This window comes from Pongo abelii, chromosome 8 (assembly GCF_028885655.2).
Source record: "Pongo abelii isolate AG06213 chromosome 8, NHGRI_mPonAbe1-v2.0_pri, whole genome shotgun sequence".
In the NCBI taxonomy this organism is placed as follows: Eukaryota; Metazoa; Chordata; class Mammalia; order Primates; family Hominidae; genus Pongo; species Pongo abelii.
Genome location: NC_071993.2, coordinates 129946186 through 129962982, shown reverse-complemented (window position 1 = coordinate 129962982; position 16797 = coordinate 129946186). Strand labels below are relative to the sequence as shown.

The 16797-nt window shown below is 36.0% G+C and overlaps 2 pseudogenes; both read right to left on the bottom strand.

Moving 5' to 3' along the window:
- Window positions 1–402: 402 nt before the first annotated feature.
- LOC100441093 (putative uncharacterized protein C10orf88-like) lies at window positions 403–15562 on the bottom strand (annotated as a pseudogene).
- LOC112135202 (non-histone chromosomal protein HMG-14-like) lies at window positions 4490–5001 on the bottom strand (annotated as a pseudogene).
- Window positions 15563–16797: the final 1235 nt, after the last annotated feature.

Genomic DNA, 16797 nt, shown 5'->3' with positions numbered 1-16797 from the left:
TGATAAAAATAACATACACGTTCTCATGTCACTGAGGTCCGAGTGACAGTCATAAATGAACAAACATTATATAAGTTAGTTCTCATGTAAAAGAAGTAAATTCACCAAAATATTAAATGAGTGTAAGACATCCTTTTACATAAAAACAAACATGTTCACAAAGATGCGAACAATAAACACTCGGGATTCCAAAAGGGGAAGGATGGGAGAGGGGGGAGGGTTGAAAAAGCTACCTTCAGGTCCTGTGTTCACTACTTGGGTGATGGAATCACTAGAAGCCAGTCTCAGTATCATGTAATATACCCGTGGAACAAACCTGCATATGTACCCCCTGAATCTAAAAAACCAAAAAACTTAACAAATATTAGATAAAAAGACAATATTTCTATTTATTTCAGACAAGTAGTTTCCAGGGTGGATGCATTTATTTTTTGGATGCAAATATATCACTCTTCAACACACACATAACAGTTACAATCTCTGAAAATGAAGTCTGCCAGACAGAACTGCAATCTCCTTGATTTATATACCTTAATCCTTCAGTGGGGAGCCTCGGCATTTCACACTTTAAATGTATCAGGAAAGGGTTTTGAAAGAAGAATCTATATCAGCTCAAAAAAATTAAAAAAAAAAAAAACCCAACAACAAAACAGACTTCCTTACACTTTCTGGGTTTATTGAGATAAAATGAGATGAATTCTCCCATTTTACATCATACACTAAATCCAAAGTAATAATCCTAACAAGGAATAGACCAGTTCTGATATTCTCTTTCTTATCTACTCTTACAATGTGACAGAATGTACAATTAATGGCCCCAATGTGAACTGATTTTACACATGCCAAACATCACATCTAATTTTTTATCTGAAATAAACAATATAAAATTTAAGTTGGTGATCTAAAATAAAGGTTCCAGGTTAAGTACCCAGTTTTCCAAGGTCAGTCCATTAGAAAAAAAAAAAAAAATCAAATACTCTAAGCATTCCTTTTATATCCCTGAAACTATAAGGTCTTCATATAAATTAAAACAGTACTTCAATCAAACATATACTATATAAACTAATGAATTATATTAGAAATCCTTAAACATTTAGAACATATAACACAGAAGTATATATACACTTATGAGTGAAAAATATTACTAGCAAAAATAATACTGAATCATGTTAACTCTTAGTATACAGTACAAGTGTAGTAATAATGAACACTGAGGTCACTTCAGTAAGTAAGATGATGATCCTTAAAAGAACATTAAATCCTTGCTTTTTATAAATATTTTTGGGTTTTGGCTTTGTAATAAATATGTAATAAATATCTGCAGTACACTGTTTATGTTGAGAGCTCATCTTTCTTCATTTGAAAGTCTTTCTCCAGAGTCATAATGTCTTAGAGGCAGCCCACTGGGCGGGGAGTTGGGATTTTGCAGCAAATCCATTAACAAAGCAATCTTATCATCGATGTGCTCCTGGAGTTTATATTCGCTGATCAAGGTAGTCTATAAGTTTCTTTTCTATCAGTTCCATATTTTTAGAAAGAATCTATTCCAAGTAGGAGCAAACAGGCTGCTCTTCCATTCTGGAAATACATTTTAAAAATATATCAATTTTCTGTAATATTTTAACAAAACAACTGAACTATACAACAAGCAGCCAACATATGTTGCTGAAATTTGTCTCTATAAACTGTGCTGTCTTCTTACAGTGTATTTCCAGGTTCTAATATACATCCACAACAGATGACCGCAGTCATGAACACATACTTATTTCTTTAAACATTTACTAAATATACAATTGAAATGGGAATATAAAAGTGAAGATGATTCCTTAAAGACCAAGTCCTTAGAAAGGGTCTTTTTGATATGGAGCTCCAAATCAAAACTGATCTTGCCAAATTTATTTTAAGGTCAACATGTATATTTTCCAAGTACCTCCCCAAGCAACCCTACAATTTAAACAGTTTTGTCTTCTTTCTTTCATACAAACCTTACTAAAGTACTAGAAAGTTCTTTGCTAACCTAATATGAAACTGAGGAAGAATTTAACTGGAATGGGCAAATTAAAGATTTAAAAAAAAAAAGCACATCAGTTTCTTAAACAAAACTCATATTGCAGTCTAGGGCAGTGATTCTTAGAGTATGGTTCATAGAACACTATAGAATCGTTTTAAAGGTTCCAGGAGGACAAAGTGTTTTTATAGTAACAAGGAGGTAATATATGCCTTTTTCACCCTCATTCTCTCATGAACGCACAGTGGTGTTTTCCAGAGGCCAAACAACCTGTTATTGATATAATGATTAATCAAATGTGTGATAGTATATTTTTGTGTTTTCTAGAATTTCCTAAGGTACTAGGTTTAGGGTATAAATATTTGCTTTTTAAGAGATCAGTTCAGTTTGTTTTGAGTAGTTATATTGTGCTTTTATGCTATATTGGACTATATGTACTATAATGCAGAAGCAGACATGAGCAAGTTAATACAGATTTGTGTAAATTTAATACAATGTCACTCTTCTCACTGATTTTTTGAAAACAAGATTGTTTTTAATAAAAGCTATTGTTTATATGTATATGCAAATAATTACTATTTAAAAATAAATACAAATTTTAATATAGTGTATATAAACAGATATTCTTTGAGTTCTTCATTTTTGAGATTAGAGATCCTGAGATGAAAACATTTGAGAACTACAACTCTAGAAATTGCCAAGCAGGTTAAAAATTATTAAATTAAAAAATTGAAATACAAAATTATAGATTCACAAAAAGTTGCAAAGATACTGTGGAGAGTTATCCAGTACCCTTCACCAATGATCTCAATGGTTACATCTTACATAGCTACGGTACAATATTAAAACTAGGAATTGACACTGGTACAACGTATGCATATAGTTCTACTTCACATGTGTAGATTCATGTAACTACCATTACAATCAAGACAGAGAACCATTCCTTAGCCACAAAGATTATCCCTGTGCTAAACCTTTACCATCATAGTCACCCCTCTTTTCCCTATCATCCTTATTCCATGGCAGCCATGATGTTCTCCATGGCTATAATTTTATTTTGAGAATGTCATATATGTTGGATACTATAGTATGTAATCTTTTGATTTGTTTTCCACTTGTCACAGTTCACTTGAGATTCATCCAAGTTGTTGGATGTATCAATAGTTCACATTTTTTATGAGTGTATTCCATGTTCTTACATTCACACAGAAATCTCATGTATGTAATTGTTCATAGCAGCTTTAATGTAAAGCCCAAAACTGGAAATAACTAAAATGCCCTATATTAGCTGTGTGTTAAAGGGTGATACATCCATAAGTTTCAATTTCTGTGGGATACATGCTAAGGAGTATGATTGCTGGCTTGTATGGTAAGTGTATGTTTAGTTTTTTGAGAAACTGGCACTGTTTTCCAGAGTGGCTGTACATTTTACATTCTTACTAGGAATGTATGAAAGATCTAGTTTCTCTGCATCTTTGCTAGCATTGGGCATTCTCAGATTTTTTTCTTTCATAATGGAGATTGTATTGGTTGTGTTGAGGATCACTACACAGACATTTCAATTTCTGCACATCTCAAATGTATGTACTGAAAATCTAAAAAGCCATGCATCGTGATTCTTTTTTGAAGTTATTTCAGTGACTTTTTAGCTTAAAATTTAGAGACAAAATTTCCTTGAGGATATTAAGTGCCCATATTGTTGAATGTTGTAAGCTGTTACAAAGTCCCACCAATTCACAATTTAATATTATATATATAACATGGTCAGATTTTCAGTCTTCCACAACACATTAACAAAGTTATTAAGAAAACTGGACTACTACATGACCAAAGACGCTACAGAGTACACATTATTCTGACAGGGACAGGCAAGATCAAGGAGTAGTTTTCAGTAAACAATTCTGCTAAAAAACATAGGAATAGAAGTTAAAATGATCAAGACATATTAAATACACAACTGTGATTCAAATTGCCAACTATGCCTTGTATTATAAGATATAACCTACACCCTCATGGAATGTTAAGCTAACACTCAAAAAAGTCAAATCTTCCCATAATTCAATATCCTACTATTTTCTGGTTGTACCAAAAATACAACCAGAAAGTGATTTCTCCTCTTAAAAAGAGCATTTAGGCCGGGCACAGTGGTTCATGCTTGTAATCCCAGCACTTTGGGCGGCTGAGGCAGGGGGATCACTTGAGCTCAGGAGTTCGAGACCAGCCTGGCCAAAATGATGAAACCCCATCTCTACTAAAAACACAAAAATTAGCCGGGCGTGGTGGCAGGTGTCTGTAATCCCAGCTACTCGGGAGGCTGAGGGACAAGAATCCCTTGAACCTGAGAGGCAGAAGTTGCAGGGAGCCGAGATTGCCCCACTGCACTCCAGCCTGGGCCAACACAGTGAGACTCTGTCTCAAAAAAAAAAAAAAAAAAAAAGCATTTACACTTTAAAAAGTGGGATGAGGTGGTATTCTCTCCTTTTCAATGTTTCCTAGAGCTACTAAAAAAAGTGTAGTTACAAACTAGTTGATAAAAATATTCCTCTGGATTACACAAGAAGGGAGACAGGGACCAGTGATAAGACATGGTACCTGACATGAATCAGATGTGGCTTCTTTCTTTCCTGCTTCATCAGATGCTAGACTCTTCTCATTTTCGGTCTCTCTGTTTTCTGCAGGTGAATCTTTAAATCTTTAGTTTCTTGTTTATCCACTTTGAATCTGCTTTCCCTTTGCTCCCCTTTTCCCTTTTATTTGCACTTTTTTGTCTGAGGATGATTCTTCCTTGCTGCCTTTTTTGGTTTTGTTTTCACTTTTACAGGAGCAGGTTTATCTGACAACCTCATGGGCCTCCTCTTGGGCTCTTCCTTCACTGCCCCTTCAGCTGGGCTGAGCTTCCTCTGGTGCCTGAGGGCTGAGGTGCACCATGAGCCTTCATGAAGCCGGGCTGCTGGACTGCCTGCATACTGCCACTTGTCCTGCCACCTTACCTTTTATTTTAACTGTTCAAATAGGTGTGTTGCGATATCTCATCATGGTCTTATTTTGAATTTCCTAATGGATAGTAATGTTGAATATCTTTTCATGTTCATATGCTGTTTGCATATTCTCTTTGGTGAAATATCTCCTGTCTTGCCCATGTTCTAAATGGATTTTTTTTTTTTTACTGTTGAGTTTTGAGAGTTCTTAATATATCCTAGGTATGAGTCATCTGTCAGATTATTTGGTTTGCAAATAATATATTCTCCCATCTGTAGCTTGTATTTTCATCCTCTTAACTGAGTCAGAGGGCAAAATTTTTTATCTTTAATGAAGTCAAATTTGTTATTTTTTGGATTGTACTTATGGTGTCATGTTTAAGTACTTTTCTGCAATTCTTAGTTGCTAAAGATTTTCTCCAGTTTCCATCCAAAAGATCATTTAAATCTATGACCCATTTTGAGTGAATTTTTGTGTTGGATGTGAAGTTTAGGTGAAAGAATTTGGATATCTAATTGCTTTAGCACCATTTTTGGAAAGTGCTATCCTTTCTGCACCGCCCCCCCCCCCTCCTTTTTTTGGTGACAGCTCTCACTCTGTTGCTGAGGCTGAAGGACAGTAGTATGATCTCAGCTCACCACAGCCTCGACTTCCTGGGCTCAAGTGATCCTCCCACCTCAGCTTCCCAAGTAGCTGGGACTACAGGCATGTGCCGCCATGCCTGGCTAATTTTCATATTTTTTTGTAGAGACAGGGCTTTGCCATGTTGCCTAGACTAGTCTTGAACTCCTAGGCTCAAGTGATCTGCCCGCCTCGGCCTCCCAAAGTGCTGGGATTATAGGTGTGAGCCACCACCCCTGGCCAGTTTTGCACTTTTATCAAAAATCAATTGAGCATATTTGTGAGGGTCTATTTCTGGCCCTATATTATGTTCCATTGATTTATATTTCTATCCCCACACAATACTACACAGTATTGGATACTCTACACTGGGAAGAGTGATTCCCAATCATTTAATTCTTTTTTTGAAAGTTGTTTTAGGCTGAGCGTGTAACCCCAATACGTTGGGAGGCCAAGGCAGGTGGATTACTTGAGGCCAGGAATTCAAGACCAGCCTGGCCAACATGGTGAAACCCCATCTCTACAAAAAATGCAAAAAATAGTCAGGTGTTGTGGTGGATGCCTATAGTCCCAGCTACTCAGGAGGCTAAGGCATGGAATTGCTTGAACCCAGGAGGTGGAGGTTGCAGGAAGCCAAGATTGCGCCATTGCACTCCAGTCTGGGTGACAGAGCAAGACTCCATCTCAAAAAAAAAAAAAGAAAAAAGAAAAACAAGTTGTTTTAGCCATTCTACTACTTTTGCCTTCTCATATAATTTTAAAAAGCCTTGTTTTCGTCTACAAAAAGTCTTGGTGGGATTTTGATACAAATTACATTAAGCCTGCATATCAATAGGGAGAACTAACAATTTTACTATGTTGAGTCACCAATCCATAAACTGGGTATGTCCCTCAATTAGACCTTCTATGATTTCTTTCATCAGCATTTTACAATTTTCAGCATACATATCCTGTACATGTTTTGTTAGATTCATACCTAAGTATTTAGTTTTCTTTGGAGCAACTATAAATAGTATAGTGAGTATGTCTCTTTTAAGTTGAAAAGCTTACTTTTATTCTTACAATTTTCTACTAGGAAGCCAACATTTAATTTAATAATTCATTGTTGACAGGTGAGTTATAAAAATAAATTGTTTTTAATTTTGGTTTCCACATGTCATCATTTGTACAGTTAGGCCTCAGTATTTGTGGGAGACTGGTTCCAGGACCTCCCTCCCCAAACCCATCCTTGTGGATACCAAAATCTGCAGATGCTTAAGTCCCTTATATAAAATGGCAATACTTAATAAAAGTAAACTCTACATAAATACTTGTTATACTGTATTACTTAGACAATAAAGACAGGAAAAAAGTCTACATGTTCAGCACAGACACAATTATTTTTTCTCCATTTCTGATCCACAGTGGGTTTAATCCATGATGCAAAAGCCATGGATATGGAGGGCCAACTGAATATAGATAAGCAACTGATTTTGAGCTTTCATCCTGTGACTTTTGCTGAACTCATTTATCAGTTCTAAACCTTTTTAAAAAAAATATTCCTTGGGATGTTCTATATAGACCATCTTGTCATCTGTAAATAAGGACAGTTTTCTTTCATTACAATCTGTATTTAATTTTTGTTGTCTTACTGCAGTGGCTATAACTTCCAGTACTATGTTGAGTAAGAGTGGTGATGGCCGGGTGTGGTGGCTCATGCCTGTAATTCCAGCCCTTTGGGAGGCCAAGGTGGGTGGATCACGAGGTCAGCAGATCGAGACCATCCTGCCTAACATGGTGAAACCCCGTCTCTACTAAAAATACAAAAAAATTAGCCGGGCATGGTGGCGGGGACCTGTAGTCCCAGCTACTCAGGAGACTGAGGCAGGAAAATGGCATGAACCCAGGAGGCGGAGCTTGCAGTGAGCCGAGATCGTGCCACTGCACTCCAGCCTGGGCGACAGAGCGAGACTCTGTCTCAAAAAAAAAAAAACAAAAAAACCCAGTGGTGGGAAAGGACATCCTTGCCTTGTTTTTCACTTAGGAGGGACGCATTCAGTCTTTAACCATTAAGTATTATGTTAGCTATAGGTTTCTTGTATATATCCTTTATGAAGTTGAGGCAGCTCCTCTCAATTTCTAGTTTTCTGAGTTTCTTTCATCATAGTTTGGTGTTAGAATTTTAAAAGTACTTTTCTGTGTTAATTTATATAGTCATATGAATTTTCTTCTAGTCCGCTGAAATGGTAGATTACATTAACTTTCGAAATGGATGAAATGGAGTGTTTTACAAATGTCAACTAGATCCTGATGACTGATAGTGTGCTATTCAGTTCTATATCTTTCCTATAATTTTGTCTAATAGTTCTATCAATAACTGAGCGTGGGGTGTTAGGTATTCAACTATAATTATGGTTATGTCCATTGATCCTTTTGTATCTATCAGTTTTTTGCTTCATGTAGTTTGAACCTCTGTTTAGTGCATACCCACTTAGGATCACTATGTCATTGTCTTTTTATTATTATGTAATGTCCCTCTTTTTATCTAGTGAATTTCTTTGCTCTGAAGCCTGCTTCACCTGATACTAATATACGACTTCTGCTTTTTTAAAAATTAATGTTTTCATGGCATGTCTTCCTACTTTTGACCTACCTATGTCATTATATTTGAAAAGTGTGTTTTGTCAACTGCATATAGTTGGGTTGTGTTTTATAATCCATTCTATACATCTCTTTTAATTGGTGAATCTAGCCATTTATATTTATAGTAATTATTAAAATATAATTATCTTAGATACTTCCTCTACATATATTAAGTACCACATCATATGGTGTTATAATTTTTACTTCAACCACCAAATATGATTTAAGAGACTTATGAGAAGGATAGCCTGTCATATTTACCTCTATTTTTATCCATTCCATTGATCTTTCTTCCTTTCTGAAGTTCTAAGCATTCTTCTGTCATTATTTCCTTGGATAACTTGCTTTATCCATTCTTTAAGGGTAGGCTTGCCAGTGCAAAATAATCTGTTTTCATTTATTTGAGACTGTCTTTACTTGCTGTTTGTTCCTAATGGATATTTTTGCTGGATATACAATTTGTGACTCACGGTTCTTTTACAGCACTTGAAAAATGTGCCTCTTCTTATTGGCCGCCATAATTTCAGATGAGAAATCAGCTGTCAACAAACTTGGTATTTCTCTATGAGAATATGTTGTTTCTCTCCAGCTTTCTTTCAGAATTTATTTTTTATTTTTTCGTTTTCAAAAAATTATGATATGACTTGGCATAGACTTATTTGAATTTATCCTGTGTAGGACTTATTCAGCTTCTTGAATCTGTGAGTTCACGCCTTTCCCCAGTTCAGCTTTGGGGAAATTTCAACCATTATTTCTTCAGATATTTTTTCAGCTCCAAACTCTCCCTTCCTCTCCTTATACCACCCCAGCTAGAAAATTAAAGTATCTGATTTTGCGGGGCAGTGGTTACATCACCCTGGTTGAACTGAAGTATTGCTTGTTTCAGCTGAGCAGGGGCTGGAAATTTAGCTTCTACTCGGCTCTGTTGATCACCCAGTAGCAGAATTGGAATGCTGCCCACTCCTTCTGACTGAGAGATGGAAGAACAGCTCACCATTTAGCTAGCTGACACCACCCCAGTAGAGAAACCAGAGTACAACTGCCTCATTCAACAGGGCAGGCAGGATGGCAGTATTTCCATTGGTGTTTGAGTGGAGTAGGACAAGTGTTATTGAAAGGTTTTGTTTTGTTAGGACTCCCTTTTCCTGATCCTTTGGTTAGAAGGAATAGGCTTTTCTTGAAGCTCTTAATTTTTGTCCCCATTGGTTGTCCCAGGTTGCAGACTTCTTTGGCACCCCATCCAAGATCTATGGAAGACAAAAAAACTCAACATTGCATTGCTCCTCAAATCCCACAGTCCCTAAGCAGTCTGACTTCTTTCTACCTTTCACAGTCCTTGTATGTTTCTTCGTTGTGTTATGTCCAAGGATTTTTATTTGTAAAATGAGGATCTGAGAGGAATGGCAATGTTCTATCTCAGCTGGACCCAGAAGTGTCCCAAGCAGTTTTTGAATCCCTGTATACTGTATAGTCTTTTGATTTTTTTTGCCACTACACATAACAACTAGTTATCACTGATACAGACTATCAACAATTGAAGACTATGCATCTCATATAACAAGTAATTATCATTGATGTAGACCATCAATTATTGAACACTAATGTTATCTTTCTATATCCTAAGAACCACCTTTATTTAAATAAATTAAATTCCTAAAAATTTTAACACTGTTGCAAACATTAAACAAATCTCAACCAATACAAATATCTAACTTCACACATTGAAAAAAAACTCAAAAGATTTAACCAGTAAGGCAAAATAGTCAAGCCAGGTCTCTGACTGAGTCCTGAATTCTAGCCTAGTGCAGTATTTCAGCACGCTGTATCTATGTAAAGAATGGGGAACATACTAAATACTCAGCCATTCCTCAATCAAATCAGGACTGTCACAAACTTGGAATTATGAGACCAGGGTTATAAGGGCCTATATGCTATAAATAATTACAATGTTAATACATTTTTTGATGACTTCAAAATTAGCCTAGGTCAAACGTGATTTACAAAGGAAATCTGTTACGATGGCTCATTTGGTACAATCAGGAAAAAAAAATACATATTATGGTTCCCACAGCTGCTCTCCATTCATACGGATCACTTTCAACTTCAACCATTAGCTATGCTTGTAACTCACAAAATGCCTGACAAGTGTGCAACACCTCCAGTTACAGGCAGAGGCACTTCTTTCAAAACAATCTATTCTCTGTAGAATAGTTATTCTCTACAGGTATATTAATAGTAAGCTGTAAAAAAAAAAAAGCTGCTATAATTTTCTATTGAAACAGATTTTAGGCAGTACTCATTGAGACAAATCTGCTTCTCTTTCTCTTCATCTAATTCTCCCACCTACCAAATCAAAACTACATCCTTGTTAAAACAATACTTACCCAACACCAAGAATGCCTTCATCAGGCTTGGTGATGTTTTCCTGTCACTCGGCCCTATGTCCCACAAGGAGATAGTTAACTTGACTACATAAATTCTGGAGAAAAGGCAGCAACTCAGAGTTAGGTGTATTTGAGTTGTCATTTGCTTTCTTTGGTAAGAAAGGAGATGTTGCATTTTTAAGATCATTTTCAAGAAGGGAATGGTTTTGTGGCACAATTTTACACTCATCAAGCTTTGTAGAATTCTCTCCACTAGATGCCTGTGTACTTTTATCAATGTACGCTTGTAAGTTTTCAGTTACGTTTCCAGATGTCAATCCAGTTCTAAAAGGGAAAGGTGTGGAGGATGACTTATCTAAGGCTCCCAAGGCAGATGAGCATTGTAGTCCAATCATATGCTTGTATCCAGTATTGCCCAACTGAAGCTGCTCTTCAATAGGAATACAATTCTAAACAAGATAAGTAAATGTTAATATTAGTAATCTTGACAGCTACCTTTTAGAGTAATTAACAGCTAACTTTTGGAATATGAGTCAGACACTGTGCACTATTTCATCTAATCCATAAAACATCCTTATGAAGTAGGGTAATATTACTATCACTTTAATTAAATTAAATTGAGGAGACCATGGCTAAAGGTGGCCTGGCCAAAGTAACACAGCCAGTAAGTGGCAGAACTGCAACATGAACTCAGGCCACTTAACCCCACAGTTGGGGCTTTTAATCATTTAACTGTAGTTTTTTCTAAAAATATATTAAAATAAATATAGAATGGTTAGTAAAATGGCACTGGCATATTTTAATGTTTCCACTACAAAGACTTCTTTAATTTGCAGTAATAAAATGCAGTACTCTCAACTGAGTCACAAGAATTGACAATTTTCTTAGAAGTTTCTGCTTAGCAGTGCTAATCATAATACCAAAAAATTTGAGGAGCCTAAATACTCACTAGCAGTGATTAAATAAGTACAAAATACTCATAAAGTGACATATATATAGTTATTAAAAATGACATAGGGATATACTTCTTGCTTAGAATGTGGCCCATCTCATGTTAGAGGAAAATGACTATAGAGCAGCATAAAGGAACATGAAAAATATTTATGCAGAATTGTGTCAATATACATGAATATGTAAAGAACTATATATATGTGTATACACAATTTCATATATTGCATACACATAATTTCATATAAGTGACATTTCTGAAAAGTCAAGTGTTTTATCTCTGAATATCTTATGGGATTTATGCAATTAGTTTTATTTATAAAAAATTCATATATCATTTTGAAAAAACAAGAAAAAGTTATTTTTATTTGGAAGGCAAAAAAGTAAACAGTATAAATCATAATGGAATATATTTTGAGAAGATGGGGTGCACCATTCTTTCATTCAGATAACATTAAATGACAACAGTATACTACACACTTTGATATGGAATTCCTACTCAATATTCTAAATTGTGAAGCAAAAACAAAGCCAGCAATCTAAACTTCAAACACAAGGAAATAAGAACCTTTATATTTATCAAGATATCACATAGATGACCATTTCAGACTTACATGACTCAGAGTACCAAACTTTAGTAAAACTTTCAAGAAAGCAAGTAATCTCAATTCAGAAGTAAAGCTGAGGGGCTGAGACTTCCAACACAGGTCCCCAGGTGCTTCCTTTCTCCAGGACAGACCCTGCCTAGACAATGTGTATGGTTACACCATTACACAGGAGTTGTTTTAGTCATGAAACATCCCCATTTTATGCTCAGATAGTTATAAAGCTTATGTGACATTTTCTAGGGAGACAATATATAGATGTCTGGTTTGTTAACTCCATAAATAAGAACTTTCTTACTAGGAAGTAAGTCTTTTATTAGCATGTTTAAAGGAAGAATTAACATTCTTTCTTCTCCAGGGTGTTCCCCAAATGTCTCCAGATGTAATGATTTAGAGTGTGTGCTGGGGGGGACAGGGGGTGGGAGTTGGTTACAACACAATCTACTGACTGGAAGGAACATGCTTCTATATGCATAGAAAACTCTAGACAGATAGAGTTTATATTCATAATACACTATGCATAAGACTCATCTGGAGATGCTTGTTTAAAATACTGATTCCTGGATCCCACTCCCTAGGATTCAGGGCACTGGTGATGGCCAAGAATCTGCATTTTATAAACATTTCAAGGGATTCTTGAAGTTCCTTATCTCTTTCTTGAAATAAACCCATGTTACCCTGGGTACCTCCACATTCCAAAAACCCATTTACTATCAAATCCCTGAAAATCTGATTTCCACCTCATCACTATTCAAACTGACCCCCCGAAGATCTATCTCCAAGGAGTCCTTAATTGATAATCCAAAGGGCACATTTATCCTACATATATTCCATACCATAAACAAGAAAGACCAGGTGTCTATTGCATAAAGCTTATTTTAATGAGATAAACAGATCAATACATAAACAACAGTAAAAATAGTCAAGAGGGCTCTGAAGAAAACGTGATATAGATTTGGAGGGAAAGCCTACTTAAAACTGGGTGGTTAGGGAAGATCTCATTGAGGCTGTAACATTTAAGCCAAAATCTGATAGGACAAAGTCAGTTATGCCAAGATTTAGGGAAAGAAACCAATTATAAGTGTAAAGGTCCTGAGGTAGAAACACACTTGGATATTTATAGAATGCATACATCAGAATGTCTGGAGCAAGTTGCCCAAGGAAACATGGCAGGAGATGAGGCTGAGGAGGCAAGCAGGGCCTACACCTTAGAGATCAGGGTCAGGAATCAAGATTAATTCTAAGTGTGATGGGAAGCAGTGAGAAAGTCTTACACAGGATGAGAACTTTGAGGCCATTCTGAGTGCACTGTGGAGAATGGATTTTAGCAGAGCTGGAGGACCAGTTAGGAACCTCCTGAGGTATCCAGGTGAGATCACGGTGTGGGAGGAAGAAAAGTACACATTTCCATCTTTTTTGGAACTCTTCCTTCTGTCGTTTCCATAATCTTCAGTTCTCCTTGTTCTCTTAACTCAGCCCACATGGTAATAGTGGTACTACATTAATATCTGTAGGCCATACATCTACAAGGAGTTCTTTACTTGCATTATTTATTTTAAATTTTTACATCAATCCTGTGACTGTTACAGTGTTACCACTTAGATTTAGATTTTCTACATGAAGAATTTGTGTTAAAAAAAAAAAAAATGAATCAACTTGCCCAAAGGATGCAGAACTAAGAGGAGACAGGACAAGAGCTTGAGGCAATTTTACCTGACATCAAATCCTTTCTCTTGCTACTCTATCATTCTGCTACCTTCTACATTTTGGGTTCCTTTTTCATCTCCCTGTATCTGTACAAACGCAGCTATTCTCCAAGGATCTTTCTTCCTTGCTTCAGTCCCTCTCTTCACCACACTTCGTCAGCTACTGTGGGTACACTTCTAAACTTCCCTTCCAGCCATTTAAGGTTCATTCCATTTCTCCTAATCCTCTGTTTTCAGATGTTTGCAACATCCTCCCAGGGAATGTTTTATTCACAGCTAAAACTCAATATTCCCAAAACTAAACTTTTCTTCCCCTCAAGCATCCTCCTTCCTTGGGTTGAATTTAGATTATTTGTATTGTCATCCTTAAAGCCTCAATTTCACATTTGATTCTATTTTTCTCCCACAACACCAATATTAAGTTAGTTGTAAAGTCCCAACAGCTCCATTGTTTTAGCATTTCACCATCCAGCATCATGTTACTATGTTCAATCTTAGACCCTCATTCTCGCTTATCTGGATGACGGGAATAATGTGTAGCTGGTCTTCTCCTTGTAGTCTCACTTTCTTTTGATTTACCTTACACATGACAGTGGAAATACTTACAAATTTAAAGTAGCACTCAGACAGGGTGTGGTAGCTCATGCCTGTAATCCCAGCACTTTGGGAGGCCAATGCGGGTGGATCACTTGAAGTAAGGAGTTTGAGACCAGCCTGGCCAACGTGGTGAAACCCCGTCTCTACTAAAAATACAAAAAAAAAAAAAAAATTAGCCAGGTGTGGTGGCAGGCACCTGTAATCCCAACTACTAGGGAGGCTGAGGTGGGAGAACCGCTTGAACTTGGGAGGCAGAGGTTTCAGTGAGCCGTGGTCGCACCACTGCACTCCAGCCTGAGCAACAGAGCGAGATTCCATCTCAAAAAATAAGTGAAGTAGCATTCAAAGCTCTCACTATGACCTAGCTGAAATCTACTTTAAACTTCCCCTATTACCCTTCTGCTTCAGAGAAATGAACTACTACTCATTTCTCAGCTACATCCAATTCTTTTAGCATTGAAGATTTTATTCACCCTATTTTTTGTCTGAGTTGGCCTTCTTCCAAATTTACTTGCCTAATCCTGTCCTTTAAAGGCCCAGATAAAAATACCACTTCCTTTAGTGAGCCTTTCCTAATCTTCTTCATCCCTCCCCATTTATATGTCCTAGAATGTAAATCCTTAAAGACAAATTATAAACTGATATCTTTGCATCATGAAATGTACTCAAACTAGTGCCTTGTTCACTAAGAAGGTGCTTAATAAATACTTGCTGAATGAATGTGTGAATGAATTCATGAAAAAGTGTGAAGATTTGTAGTCAAAATATTTTGTAGGAGGGCAAGTCTATGAAATGTTATTTTTTACACAAGTAAATAAGGATAACAGTTAAATCAATTACAAAATTTCAAAGAAAAAATTTACATCACTACATGTACTTATAAAAAGCCGTTACTTTTAATTTTTAATGGCATCTGGAAAGTCATCCATTTCTACTTACACACTGCTGAAACCTAACCATATTAATCAATTGCTGAGCTCCAGAAGATAACTTTGACCCCATGGACTCCATTATGGTTTGGATCCTGTCTAGGTCTATTCTTGATTTTAGAGCAGGAGAGCTTGTTGAATAATTTGCTGAAACTGCTCTCATGTGTATCACAACTTTACTGATGAACACACACTGCCTTTCACCAAAGGAGCACAACTATTACAATACAAAGTTCAGGAAAATAAATAATAATATTAAACAATATTCACTATTTAAGGTCACTTCTTTGTATTATCAGCAAGAGTAAAGTATTCAGGAAAACAAATATAAACTTTAAGTGTATTTTCAAGTTTTCCCTAATACAGTAATGGTCAGAGGTTTCAATTTATTATGAAACTCAGAAGAACAATTTATATAAGACAATGTCATTTTCAAACTAAAAAAATATACTAAATATACGAAAGAAGGTAAAATTAAAGTTTCATTTATTTAAGCAACTCAGAATAGACTATGCTAATCTGAGACTTTAACACACAGCAGCTTACTATAATATTCTTTAATACAAAATAAGGGTGTTCAGAAGCCCATCCAAAGTGTTTACTGAATTACTAAATATAAATGAGCCATTTAGAATTATAAGGCAGGGTCAAGATGGTCTCATGTAACCCACTGGTTTACACATTTAAAAAGATGAAGTTAGAGGTAATTTTCTAACTTGTCAAAGGATTACCCAATTAGTAAAAGTCAGGCTTAGAACCTAGCTCTCCTGGCTGTTATAACAGTGCCCTCTCCAATGCTTTATGCTGCCTCTCTTCATTCATGTTTATGAACCAAAAGACATTTCATGTGTGGCACCAAAAACAGTATCAAAGTAGAAAGGAAACAGGATTTAGAATGAGATAAACCAGAGTTCAATTATGAGTCCGCTCTGTATAGCCTGTATGATCCTGGACAAATGCCAAAACACAAATCAGAATTAACATGAGGGAGGATAATATCAATGATTTCACATGGTGGTTGTGATTATGTGCTAAAATTTCCAATGAGTAAGTATTTGAAAATATTCATCAGTAACTATTTTTTTTAACTTTCATATTCTGCTGCCTCAGAATAAGCTTTAGTAGGCTTGGGATTTTCCTAAATGAAATGACCCTTTGCACTCACATATACTTCCCTAGAATAGTTACAAAAAATACTCATCTTCAGAGAGACACACAGAACCATATGTAACCCAAAGACACAGGTCAATTCAGACTCATGGCACCAAAGACATGACCATCCTTCACAATTAAGAAAACACTGTTAAATTTAAACACTCACCTCTCATCCTCTCTCTTATCCCCTTTCTGCTTCTTAATTCTTGTAGCCTTTCTCACCACCAAACAAAACACAATTTT